At 37.7% G+C, this 14,650-nt stretch overlaps 1 pseudogene; it reads left to right on the top strand.

Moving 5' to 3' along the window:
• The window catches only part of LOC112621674, a 37,585-nt pseudogene extending 24,741 nt beyond the window's left edge, over nt 1-12,844 (top strand).
• Nucleotides 12,845-14,650: the final 1,806 nt, after the last annotated feature.

Here is a 14,650-nt window from a genome sequence, read left to right as displayed (position 1 = left end):
CCTATGCCTGTGGAGTATTGCTCAAGAAATTTTTGACCAGACCAAAGTCCTGGAGATTTTCCCCAATGTTTTCTTGGAGTAGTTTCATAGCTTGAGTTCTCAGATTTAAGTATTTAATCCATTTTGATTTGATTCTTGTGTATGGCAAGAAATAGGGGTCTAGTTTCATTCTTTTGCATATGCTTACACAGTTTTCCCAGTAACAATTATTGAAGAGACTGTTCTTTCCCCAGTGTACGTTCCTGGAACCTTTGTCAAAAATGAGTTCACTGTAGATGTGTGGATTTGTCTGTGGGTTATCTTTTCTGGGTTTTCTGTCCCATTGGTCTATATGTCTGTTTTTATGCCAGTATCATGCTGTTTTGGTTACTATAGTTCTGTAGTATAATTTAAAGTCAGGTAATGTGATTCCTCCAGTTTTGTTCTGTTTCCTCAGGATAGCCTTGGCTATTTTGGGTCTTTTGTAATTCCACATAAATTTTAGGATTCTTCCAATCCATAAACATGGAATATCTTTCCATTTTTTGGTGTCTTCTTTAATTTCATCAGTGTTTCATAGTTTTCATTGTAGAGATCTTTAACTTCTCTGGTTAATTCCTAAGTACATTTTTGTGGCCATTTTACATTGGATTACTTTTTTGAATTCTTTTTCAGATTGTTCAATGATGACATATAGAAATGCTATTGATTTTTGTATGCTGCAATTTTACTGAATTTGTTTATCAGTTCTAATAGTTTTTTGGTGGAATCTTTAGGTTTTTCCAAATATAAGATCATATCCTCTATAAACAAGGATAATTTGACTTCTGGCTTTCCTACTTGGATGCCCTTTCTTTCTTTCTTTTCCCTGATTACTCTAAGACTTCCAGTATTATTTTGAATAACAGTGGTGAAAGTGGGCATCCTTGTCATGTTCCAGATCTAACAGAAAAGGCTTTCAGTTTTTCCCCATTCAGTTTGACACTATCTGTGGGTCTGTTGTATGTGGCTTTTATTATGTTGAGGTATCATATACCAAGATTTTAGAGTTTTTGTAATAAAGGGATGTTGAATTTTATCAAATGATTTTTCAGCATAAATTGAAATGATCATATGCTTTTTGTCCTTCGTTCTGTTGATATGATGTATTACATTGATTGATTTGCATATATTGAACCATCTTTGCATCCCTGGGATAAACTCCACTTGGTCATGATGAGTGAGCTTTTAATGTATCACTGAATTTGGTTGCTGGTATTTTATTGAGGATATTTGCAGCAATATTTGTAAGAGATACTAGCCCGTAGTTTTATTTTTTGATGTGTCTTTGTCTGGTTTTGGTATCAGTGTAATACTGACCTCACAGAATGAGTTTAGAAGTATTCCCTCTTTGTCCATTTTTTGGAGTATTTGTTCTATAGTGCAAATTAAGTCCAATGTTTCTTTGTTGATTTTCTGTGTGGGAGATCTGCCCAATGCTGAAAGTGGGTTGTTGAAGTCTCCAGCTATTACTGTATTGGGTATATATCTCTCTCTCTATAGCTCTAATAATATTTGCTTTATATATCTGGGTGATTTTGTAGATTTCAGCAGCAATGCTATTAATATATATTGTAAATATATATGCACTTGTTGGGTGCATATATATTTACAATCATTATGTCCTCTGGCTGAATTAACCCCTTTATCATCATATAATGATCTTGTCTCCTCTTATAGTTTTTGTCTTGAAATCTATTTTTCTCTGATATAAGTGTGGCTACTCCTGCTCTATTTTGGTTTCCATTGGTATGGAATATCTTTTTCTATTCCTTTATTTTCAGTCTATGTGTACCTTTATAGATGAAGTGTGTTTCTTGTAGACAACAGACCACTGGGTCTTGTTTTTTTCAGCCACTCTATGTCTATTGATTGAAGAGTTTAGTCTACTTACATTCAATGTTATTATTGATATGTAGGGACTTACCCTTGCAATTTCATTATTTGTTTTCTGGTTGTTTTACAGCCTTCTCTTCCTTCTTTACTTTCTGTTTTCCTTTCAGTGAAGGTGATTTTCTCTAGTGGTATGCTTTAATTTCTTGCTTTTTATTTTTTGTGTATTGTTGTATGTTTTTCTATCTGAAGTTACCATAAGGCTTGCCAATACTATCTTATAGCCCATTGTCCATTATTTTAAATTGATGCAACTTAACACTGATTGCATAAACAAACACACAAAAAGAAAATTAAAACTTTATACTTTAAATCTGTCCCCCTGCCTTTTAACTTTTGTTTCTTTATGTCTTATTGCACTGTCTAGGCCTTGAAAAGTAGTTGTCATTATTAGTTTTCATTAGTTCATCATTTAGTCTTTCTACAGAAGTCAAGTTTACATACCACAATTATATGTCATATTATTCTTTGTGTTTCTGTGTGCTTGCTATTACCAGTGAGTTTTGTACCTTTAGGTGATTTCTTCTTGCTCATTAACATCCTTTTTTTTATATAGACTGAAGAATCCCCTTTAGCATTTCTTGTAGGACAGGTCTGGTGTTGGTGATATCCCTCAGTTTGTGCTTGTCTGGGAAGGTCTTTATTTCTCCTTCATGCGTAAAGGATATTTTTGTTGGATATACTATTTAGGGTAAAAGTTTTATTCCTTCAGTACTTTAAATATGTTGTGCCATGATCTCCTGGCCTGTAAGATTTCCACTGAAAAGTCTGCTGCCAAACATATTGGAACTCCACTATATGTAATTCACTTATTTTCTCTTGCTGCTTTTAGGATCCCTTTTTTAATCCTTGACCTTTGGGAGCTTGATTATTAAATGCCTTTAGCCAGTCTTCTTTGGGTTAAATCTGCTTGGTGTTCTATAACTTTATTGTAGTTGAATGTTGATATGTTTCTCTGGGTTTCAGAAATTCTCTGATACTATCTATTTGAATAAACTTTCTACTTCTATCTCTTTCTCTACCTCATCTTTAAGGTCATTAACTCTTAGATTTGCCCTTTGAGGCTATTTTCTAGATCCTATAAGCATCCTTTGTTTTTTTATATTTTATTTTTCTTTTGTCTCCTCTGTGTATTTTCAAATAACCTGTCTTCAAGCTTACTCATTCTTTCTTCTGTTTGATCCTTTCTGCTATCAAGAGACTCTGATACATTCTTCAGCATATCGACTTTATTTTTCAACTCTAAATTTTCTTGATTCTTTTTAATTATTTCAATCTCTTTGCTAAATTTATCTGATACAATTCTGAATTCCTTCTCTGTGCTATCTTGAATTTCTTTGAGTTTCCTCTAAACAGCCCTTTTGAATTCTATCTGAAAGGTTACATGTCTGTTTCTAGGCACCAGGATTGGTCCCTAGTGCCTTATTTAGTTCATTTGGTGAGGTCATGTTTTCTAGGATGTTGTTGATGCTTATAGATGCTTATATATGTTTCCTGGATGTTGTTTATAGATGTTTCCTGGATGTTGTTGATGCTTATAGATGTATAAATAAGGCACTAGGATTGGTCTCTAGTGCCTTATTTAGTTCATTTGGTGAGGTCATGTTTTCCTGGATGTTGTTGATGCTTGTAGATGTTTGTCAGCATCTGGGTATTGAAGAGTTAGGTATATTTATTGCAGTCCTCATTGTCTGGACTTGTTTATGCCTGTCGTTCTTGTGAAGGCTTTCCAGGTATTTTGAGGGAATTGGGCCCAAAGCCCAATAATGCTGTGTTTTTTGCAGACTCATAGAGGTACCGCCTTGGTGGTCTTGGATAAGATTTGGAAGAAGTGTCTGGATTACCAGGCAGAGACTCTTATTCTTTTCCCTTTCCCCAAACAAATGGAATATCTCTCTGTGCTGAGCCACCTGGAACTGGGAAGGTAGTGATATAAGCATCCCTGTGGCCACCACCACTGGGACTGTGCGGGGTCAAACATGAAGCCAGCACAGCACTGGACCTTGCCTAAGGCCTTTCCCTTCAGAGTAGTGAGTTCTCCCAGGCTGTGGGCGTGTCCAGAGATGCTGTCTGGGAGCTAGGGATTGGAGTCAAAACAATCTTGGCAATTTACCTGATGTTCTATTGTACTGTGGCTAAGCTGACACTCAAATCATAATACAAAGTTCTTCCCACCTTTCTCTCCTCTTTCTACAGACAGAAGAGCCTCTCCCTGTGGCCACCAGCACCATCGGTCCCCAGGGGGTTCTGCCAGGCCACTGCCGATGTTTAAAGCCCAAGGGCTCTTCCACCCAGTTTGTGGTGAATGTTGCCTGGTCTGGGACTTCTCCTTCATGTCAGCAGGCTCCTCTTCTGACCCAGGGCAGGTCTATAAATGCTGTCCAAGAGCCTAGGCCTGGACTCAGGGACCTCTGCTTGTTGCTCTACCCCTACTGTGACTGACCTGTTGCCTAGGGTGCAAAACAAAGTCCCCTTTACCTTCCCCCTCTGCTTTTCTCAAACAGAAAGAGTCTTTCACCATTCCCACCACAGCTAAGAACGTGTTGAGTCACCCCTGAAGCCAGCACATCTCACAACCCAAGGCCCATAGCATTCTCCCGGGTTATCACTGGTGGTTATTCAGAGCCCAAGGGCTCGTTAGTCATCAGGTGATGAATCCTACCAGGACTGGTCCTTCCCTTCAAGGCAGCAATTCCCTTGAAATATCAAGAAATATCATCCAGGAGTTAGGGCCTGGAATGGGGGCCTCACAACTCTCCCTGGTGCCCTATCCTACTGTGGTGGAGCTGGTATCCAAGATGCAAAACAAAGTCCTTTTTACTCTTTGCTCTCCTCTCCTCTAAGCAGAAGGAAGGAGTCACTTTTGTTGCTGTGAGCTATGTGGCCTGGGGTTGGGGAAGGGATGGCTCAAGCACTCCCTTAACTGCAGCAGCTGGTGTCTTCCTAGGTCAGGTGCCACCCTAGTTCACTGGCTCTAAGCCCAGCCTAGCACTAGGAGTTGCCTAGGAATTGTAGTCCTGTACCCTAGACAGCCTTTCTAGTATACCTAGACCCCAGAGCACTTAAGCCTACAGTGGCGAGGCTTGCTGAGAAGCTCACATTCCAACCGCCGGGATGGTGATTCATCTCTGGCTAGGGCTGGTCTAAATGCTCCCTCCCTGTGCAGGCGCTGGCTGAGCCCAACATGGCTTTATTCTCTGCTGTGACAGGGCAGCACGGAGTTCAATGTAAAGTTTCCCATTCGCTGTGCTCTTCCCTCCCCAAAGTGCACAAATTCTCTCCCTGCACCACACTGGCTGCTGCTGGGGAATGAGGGATGGGTGGCATCGGCAATTCAAGACTGCCTTCCTCAATGTCTCTTTCCACAATACGAAGTTAAAATTAGGTACTGTGATTGCTCACCTGATTTTCGGTTCTTGTGATGGTGCTTTTCTGTGTGAAGATAGCTGTTAAAATTTGGTATTCCAGTGAGGGGGACGAATGGCATAGGCTTCTATTCTACCATCTTGCTCTGCCCTCATATAGTTTTTGAAGTTCAGGATTGTCAATTGAACAGTAGAGATAAACAGACCTAGTTTAAATCCCATCTCCACCACTTACTAAAATATGGTATTTAAACCTTCTGGGGCAAAGTGTTCTCATCTATAAATTGGAGATAATAATATTATCTACTCTATTAGCTGTAGTGAGGATTAAATGAGATATTAGCCATATAATATTTAACATAGTGCATGGCTGATAGTATACACTTTCTTTTTAAAGAAAACATATAAGCCAGGCACAGTGGCTCACATCTGTAATTCCTGTGCTGTGAAAAGCCGAGGCAGAAGGATCGCCTGAGCCTAGGAGTTTAAGGTTACAATGAGCTACAAGAGTGCCACTGCACTATTATAGCTTGGCCAACAGAGAAAGATCCTGTCTCCAAAAGGAAAAGGAAAAGAAAACATACATACAATGGAATATTATTCAGTCATAAAAAGGAATAAGGTTCTGATACATGCTATAATATGGATGAACCTTGAAAACATTATGCTAAGTGACAAGAAAACATTATGCTTGAAAACATTGCTAAGTGATCAGACAAGAAAGGACAAATATTATATGATTCCACCTATAGGAGTACCTACAATAGGCAAATTCACAGAGACAGAGAGTAGAGGTTACCAGGGCATAAGGGGTAAAGGGGAATGGGGAGTTTCTGTCCAATGGATACAAAGTTTCTGTTTGGCATGATGAAAAAGTTCTGGAAATGGATGACAGTGATGGCCGTACAATATTGTGAATATACTTAATGCCACTAGAATTGTTATAATGGTAAATGTTATGTTATGTATATTTCACCACAATAAAGATAAAATTAAAAATGTTTTAAATGTGAACCATCATTTTTAACTTCCAAAAATCTGTAGGGAAGGTCTAAGACCTCATAAGATCATGTCCCCACAATTATAATTTGAATTATTTCTAGCCATACACCTTATCTTATACTTAGCCACACCAAAGTTCAACTCTCTTCCTTCTGTTCTCTCTCCTGGCATCTCAGACTTTTAAAACCTCTTTGTTAATTTCTTTTCACATATAAAAATCACTTGTTTAATACAACTGTGAATGCAAAGATTTAATATAAGTGCTTGATCTGTAAAAAATTTAGATTAATGTCAGTACCTCATACTGCGGAAGCCAACTACCGGTTTTCTTTTTTAAAAAGCAACTCTTCATTCCTGGTTTCTTAGTCAATTTCTAGATAAAATAAATCATTTCCTCTAATCTTGTAGTGTATCTTTTTAAGAAACAGTTTGCGGGGGATGTGTGTGTGTCGGGATGTGTGTGGGGATGATAGGGCACAGCAGGGAAAAGGGAGACTTTGTCAAAGGTATTTTTTCTAATGTTAATAAGTTACATCTAATTGTTCCTCTTTTCTTTTTCAAATAGCTATTTATCATTTTATTAAACCAAACCTGATTGGTTGGCATGATTTCCCATTACGTAAATCATACTGTTCACCTCCAAATAGACTGTGTTTGTTTAAATGTTCAACAATTATACCATTCATTACAAATTCTATCCGCTTCCCTGACCTTGAAGTAAAAATGGACAATCTGTAATCAACAAGGACCTCCACTGGAATGCCTTGTGTGGATTGATTACACAGAAGTTATTTGTAATGATAAGACATACATTTCAGTCAGCCAATGGTAGAATATTAATGTGTGCTTGGAAAAATAAAGTTCTTTGTGAATATCATCTAGTATTCTGTTATCAAAAAGTATTCAAATTTTCTAATTTTGCAATTTTTACTATCAGAAAAAATTGTGAAGTATTAAACTTAATTCTATCCAAAGGAATGCAGTCTAAAATTTTCACTAGAAATCCTTGGGCCAGCAGTTCACAAGACTGATTACAAATATTCATCTATGTTCAACTTTAGAATACTGTCCATGAAAAGAACAGAGTGTAAGAACAACTGAACCCGATCATAAGATGCATTCATCATAGAGATTTACTGTATTGTACTATCCATTTACATGAGCAATTGAGGCACTCTATAGTAAGGAAAGAAATAACTGAGTAAACTCTCTTGGTCTTATAAAAAAGAGGGCAGTGTACTGCAGTAGTTAAAAAATTGGATCATGGGTCTGGTTTAAGTCAGGTTTCCTAGGAAAGCATGAGATGAGTTTTCTTGTCCAAGTGATTTATTGGGCTGTACTCTCTAAAGAAGAAAAGTGAAGGAAGTAGGATAGGTCAGGAGAGGCAAGAATGTGGCTCAGTTAGAGACTAGTTTCAGTTTGATCCCACAGGAATGCTCTGGAGCACAAATTGCACCACAGAATTAGCCCTACCTTGAAGCAAGTGGTTAGTCCTTTATAACTCCCTATCATTGAGTCATTGGTCAGGATCTGCCAGTAGGAATTGGAAGAAACATAGTCTCTCAGAAGAGAGTAACTCTCTGAATTATCAGCCCACAGTCATATGAGCTGGAGGATGAAATGGACAGCAGGGTAAGGTAGATATAGCTGCACATCATCTTCTACATGGCTTAATTGTTCCGGCTTTTAATCACCACATAGCTATTACCTATGTGACACTTGGTGAGTATTTAAGTTCTCTGGTCTTGGGTTCCTTATCTATAAAATTGAGGAGAATAACCCTTGTTTCTCAAGGTTATTTCAAGGATAAAAAGAAAATAATGCATAGGGCTGGTGCTGGTAAATGTGCTCAGTAAATAGATGCTTTACAAAATGCTAAATGGCTAGAAGGCAAGAAAGATTTAATGAATGATATGTTTTTTTCTTTCAATAAGACACTGTCCTTGGCAAAACTCCACAAGTAAGGAAATATTTTTGGGTTCTCTTCCAGTAGAGCATGACACAATAAAGACATTCTTGCCTATTTTTATAGATGTCTGTGCAAGTGCCTAGTCTCCAGCAACTCAGTGGTGGTACTTAGTGAAAAAGCCCAAGTGGTGGGGTTAGTATGTGATTCTCATGACAGCAGCAGCCTCGCCAAGAAGACATGGAAGAATTTGCAGAAGTCATACCATTTAGCATAAGGGAACTAGAATGGAAAGAAAGAGAAAAATGGTTGAACCCTTGCAGTAGCTGACCAAACTTGTTTGTGAGGATATGAGACACTTTTTGGTGGTGGTTGGGCAGGCAGTAGTGGGTTAATACACAAGACTCAGATCCTGTAATAGTAAAGAGGGTTGGTGGTGAGCTACAGAATAATAGCAATAGGTGCCTAAGGACTACTGCTTTGTCATTTTTATTCATGTGATATATATTAGACTAGGTTAAAGATACAAGTACAGGTTCAGAGGTGACATCTGTGATTGGCATTAACTTGGGCCAGCTTGCCTAGAGCACTATTCTAGGGTATTAAAATATATCAAGGAATAAAACACAAATGCCTGCTACATGAGTTTATACTTAGCAGAAAATAAACATAATATATAAGCAAATAATACACTGTAATGTGTTAGAAGGTGGTAATCACTATGAATTTTGGAAGTATATAGAGTAGGGTAGGGCATGCTGGAGAGTGAAGGTGGTAACCACTATGAATTTTGAAAGTATATGGAGTAGGGTAAGACATGCCAGAGGATGAAGGAGCAGTTTGCTGTATTAAATAGGATGGGCATGAGAGGCCTTACTGAGAAGGTAAGAGTTAAGCAGACACATGGAGAAGGTAAACGAATTAGTCTAGTGAAGATCACCAGGAGAGCATTTCAGACAGAAGGAACAGCTACAGCAAAGGACTTAAAATAGGAGAGAATCTAGCATGTTTAAGAAAAAGAGAAAGAGGAGTGAGCAAAGTGGATAGTGGTATGAAATGAGGTCACAAGGGTAACAAGACGAAGAGGAATGAATGAAATAGGGGGATTAAAAGTAGAGGGATGCTTTGCATGGTTGTTGCTGACCCTCCTTTTGTGGCCTGGCTCCTGCTCTCCATACCTGCCAGATTGGAATAAGCTACCACTGTTCACTTCTTGAATGTCATCTATTGCCTGCAATTACCTCTTGTTGTGCCTTTCCTGGAACAAACTTAGCACTCTCTCCCCCATCTCCTAGTGCTAAATCCTACTTAACTTTGGGGTATTCTTAGGATTTTCCTACAACTAGGATATTTTTCTTCTTAGCCTTTTCACCTCACCCTTTTCTACCTCACCTTCACCACCATGACCACCACCACCCTTGCACCCTCCCCTGATCCAAGAGCCTTCTATTTTTTTAAGAGACAGGATCTAGCTCTGTCACTTAGGCTGGAGTGCAGTGGCACAATCATAGCTTACTGTAACCTCAAACTCCAGAGCTGAAGTGATCCTTCTGCCTCAGCCTCCCAGTGAGCTGAGATTACAGATATGAGCCACTACATCCAGCCCCAAGAGTCGTCTTCTGTTGTATGCATTCCCATGCTACTGAGTGGATCCTGCCATCAGACTCTTAAGGCCATTCCCATTAAAATATAATTAAGTTTAACAAGGCTTTTATGTTTCTTATAGGTATCTTCAACCAGCACATAACAACTCACCTTTGTTATCTAAAAAAGTAGAGAATTTTATGGAATGACTATAATCTGAAAGACGATGTTTAAAGCATAGTAAAGACATTTACAACACAATATTCCTTCTTTGTCTTTCTCAAAGCCTAGTTTGGTGTCAAGAAATATTTGTTGAACAATTGTGGAACAAAACAGACCTGGTTGCAAATCCAAGCTCAAATTTAGTGATTCTAGGCAAGGTAATTAAATTTCCTGACCCCATTAGGCTGCAAAATCAGCCTAACATGTAATTCTCAGTGTGATTTTCAGACTTAAATAAAATAGCATGAAAAGGCCCCACATTTTATAGGTGCTTAATGGTCATTCCATTTGCATCTTAAATATACCTTCCTCTTTGTGTTGCTGCTTTCAGTTTACCTTGCTCACAATACTCAGCAAGAACCTACGAAGCTTCAGAAAATCTATTCTTTAGTTCATTACAGTTTAATAAATCACATAAGTCTGTTCAACCTGGCTACAAGAACATAAGAAAAGTGTTGGCCATAAAGTCAAGTCAGAGCAAGGAGACAGCTGCTCCTCTTTCCCAAAATATAATAAATACCATTCAATTAGCCCTTTTTGAAGATGTTTGTTATCCATATAACGAATTATGAGAGACACGTTTCTAAAATTTTTCTCAGATGTCAAAAACATCATATCTATATTACCATTTTATTTTAATGTGACAATCCCAAACATGGTTTTAAACCAAACACATGCAACTTATAATGAGCTTAAATTACTGTGTGCATAGAAATAAACATAAACTTTTCTAAACAAAAATGGTATGTGCCAGTGGTCATTTTCTTCAGGTTCATAAAAACTGTTTTAAGAGCATTCTATGGCAGCAACAACTGCATAAATCCATTTTCTAGAGTTAAGTTGACATTTTCTACAACCTTGAAACACTGAAAAATGAAAGCTATTTTGACATGGTAGCAAACAATCAAGTCTACTAAAGATAAATAATCATCTCATTTTGTTTATTTACAAAACATTGTAGAAATGTTAAAATTGGGGCCTTACTTCCTGGTACACCCTCGCCATCTTAGAACTCCTGGGTCTGTACAGGCAAGTGACCTCAGGCCAAGCCCTGTAGGTCAGACTCCATCATGGGTCCCAGATTGGGAGGAAGTGGCTTCTCCACTCTTGACTATTAGGAAGGCTGCAGGCAGAACTCCCAGGTCTGTGAGTGACCAGCTAGTGGCACAAGGCTGGAACTGCATGCCCTTTCCCCTTACTCCTGTTCACCAGACTCTCTAGTTTACAGGTTTTTATTACCTACTTCCCCTTACTGTTGCCCCTGGATCCTTGGGTTCAGAATATCTCTACTGCTTTGTGCTTAGAGCAGTAAAATGTAGTGCAATGAAAAACAATGTGGAACCTTTGAATTAGAATATCTGGCCTTTCAATTCCATTGAAGGATCCTTGATTTAGGGCAAGTTGTTTTAATCTATCCAAATTTCAATGCCTTCACCTGTTGATATGGTTTGGCTCTGTGTCCCCACCCACATATCATCTTGTAGCTCCCATAATTCCCACATATTGTGGAAGGGACCCTGTGGGAGATAACTGAATCATGGGGGTGGGTTTTTCCCATGCTGTTCTCATGACAGTGAATAAGTTTCACAAGATCTGATGGTTTAAAAATGGGAATTTCCCCTGCACAAGCTCTCTCTTTGCCTGCTGCCATCCATGTTAACAGGTGACTTGCTCCTCCTTGCCTTCTGCCATGACTGTGAGGCCTCCCCAGCCATGTGGAACTGTAAGTCCATTAAACCTCTTTCTCTGCCCGGTCTCAGGTATGTATTTATCAGCTGCATGAAAATGAACTAACACATCTGTAAAATGGAGATTATAGCCCCACCTGTCACTGAGTTGTTTGTGATAAATTGACATAGTTCACATCTCTCCCAAAATGGAATATGCCCTTTAAGTTTGGAAAGGCATCCTATTAATTACTGACAGAATATCAGGAATATCATCAAATCTTGATGAATAAAATAAAGTAGATATAACACATCTCTAGAAAGATTACTTATACTATTTATGCCCTGGCATTTGAAGTACTTTTTATTTAGAACAGTAGTAAAAATGGATAAGGAAAGTGAATGATGATGGAAAACCAGACCAAGAAAATTCCTTGAACTTTTTTGAATACCTTAATCAAATTGAATTGTTAGAAATACAAGAATACCTTATTCCCACTGGTACTCAAAGTCTCTGAATAAGCAATTCTGATAAAGATGAGGAGCAAGATGAAAAAAATGAAGAGTGATATGAATTGCAAGAAAAAAATGTGTGAAAAGATCTAAGTAAATTGCTTATTTGGGCTACTGAAATAAATCCACTTTTTAACAGGAGCGCACCATAATCCACCAGATGTCCATAGAAAAAACTGAAAATCATGAACTGAAGGCATGTTTCTAGCCTTACTATAGTGCGAAGACTACTTTCTGAAAAAGCCAATCATGTGAACAACACTAGGGACAAAGATGAATATACCCTTCTTCATCGAGCAGTCTACAATGGACACTTAGATATCATCCATGAGGTGACTGCACAAGGGGCAGATGTTCATCCAGTGACTGTGGATAGCTGGATACCCCCGTACAATGCTTGTAAGTGTAATAACACTAGAGTGGCTTCTTTCTTCCTTCCACATGATGCAGCTATGAATGCCCAAACAAAAGGCCTCTGAACTCCGTTGCATCTTGTTTCTGGGAACAAAGATAGCAAAGATACCCTAGAACTCCTCCTGATGAACCCTTACATCAAACCAGGTCTGAAAAACAACTTGGAAGAAACAACATTTGATATCACCAAGAGGATAAGTATCTATTACTACCTCTTTAAAACTGTGGAAGGCTGTACAAATTTTTCACCTCAATCTTAACAAGTACATAACCCTCTTACTTGAGGGTAGAGGGTGAGAGGAGGGTGAGGGTTGAAAACTACCTATCAGGTATGACTACACTCAATACCTAGGTGACAAAATTATCTGCATATCAAACCCCAGTGACATGCAATTTTTTCACCTCAATCTTAACAAGTAAGTAACCCTCTTACTTGAGGGTGGAGGGTGAAAGGAGGGTGAGGGTTGAAAACTACCTATTAGGTATGACTGCACTCAATACCTAGGTGACAAAATTATCTGTATATCAAACCCCAGTGACATGCAATTTACCCATATAACAAACCTGCACATGTACCCCTCCACCAAAATAATAGTTGAAAAATTAAAGGGAAAAAAACCAATCTGGATAGAAACAAAAAGCATAAATATAAATATTCAAGAAAAATAAGCTATAGCAAAAAATAAATTTTAAAAAATCAAAATATGAAAAAATATGAAAAAGCTTAATAAAAATGACTTAATTTTATTATAAGAAACAAACTCATGATTAATTCCAACAGAAAAAAATACTTGACATGAATCATATCTGTGAGTTTTTAATTTCAAAAAATAACAACAAAATATACATTACTTCCTGCATATAATTTATAATTACTCAGGGTAATGCATTTTATAAAATAGAGCTACAAAAATGTTTCAGAAATTCTACTAACTAACAGAACTAGCTTTCATAAAATATGGTATCTCAGAGACCATTGTTAAGACATTAAGAAACATTAAACGTAGAGTTTTAAAGTTTTAAACCTTTGCCTTGGTGAGAAAATTTGTAACGTTAACATTTGTTTCAATTCTTCTGCAATTTAATTAATATTTATCCTAAAGTAAAGACATCTATACTGGCAGGTATCTAAGGAAGTACAAATGGTCTGGTTCTATGTAAATCTAGGTTTAAGTCCCAGAACTTTTTGATACAAGCTTGATCTCATATTCCCAAATTATCAAATGCAAATAATCACATCTACCTCTCTCTATTTCTCAAAGGATTTATGAGGAAATCAGAAGTATACAATATGTGTGAAAATACTTAGAATTATTTGAAAGGGTGACTTTACAAATTTGAATTAACCATGTGGTTTATTATTATTGGCATAATTAGAAAGAATAAGAGAAATAGCACACATTTATTTAGTTTTATCATTAGGTAATGCACTGCCTATTATAATAAATATATCATTCATGAGAATGTAAGGAAGTTATATGGAAGATCACTCACATGAGAAGGCTCAGTGTTAAATCTGTCTGTGGCTTTATTTCTATACTACAGTAGAGTGGCTGAGAAGAGAGTCGATTCTGGAGACAGACAGACCACCTGAATTGATTTCTGGTTCTACATTATTTAGTTGTGTGATCATGGTCAAATTTCTTAACTTCTCACTGTCTTAGTTCCTCATTTGCAAAATGGTAATAAACAAAAGTACCACTTTGATAGGGTTTTCACAAGAAAGACATGAATTTGTGGCAGTCACTGTTGGCTGTCTAATTCAAAACCCATTCTCAACCTTCTTTTCCTTTCTCCTATTCTGCTATAAAGGCAGAAAAAAATGTAATACATGATTTCCCTACCTCCCTTGCAACTAGGAGTGCTAAGTAATAGTGCCAGCAGAGGAGACCTAAGCAGAAATCTGTTGGAGCTTCTAGAAAAGCTTTGGTTTTCCTGATAAAAAGAGACAGATGTATCCAGGTCCATCCTTTCCTTCCTTTTTCTTGTCTTTAACACAAACATGCTTCCTGGACCTGGGAGTGACATCTTGCAACCAAGAGGATGAGGCCAAGAGAGCAATGTAG

The sequence above is a fragment of the Theropithecus gelada genome, chromosome 3, assembly GCF_003255815.1.
Source record: "Theropithecus gelada isolate Dixy chromosome 3, Tgel_1.0, whole genome shotgun sequence".
NCBI classification, from domain to species: Eukaryota; Metazoa; Chordata; class Mammalia; order Primates; family Cercopithecidae; genus Theropithecus; species Theropithecus gelada.
Note: the sequence above shows the minus strand (reverse complement) of the source record. Positions and strands in the feature narration are given on the sequence as shown.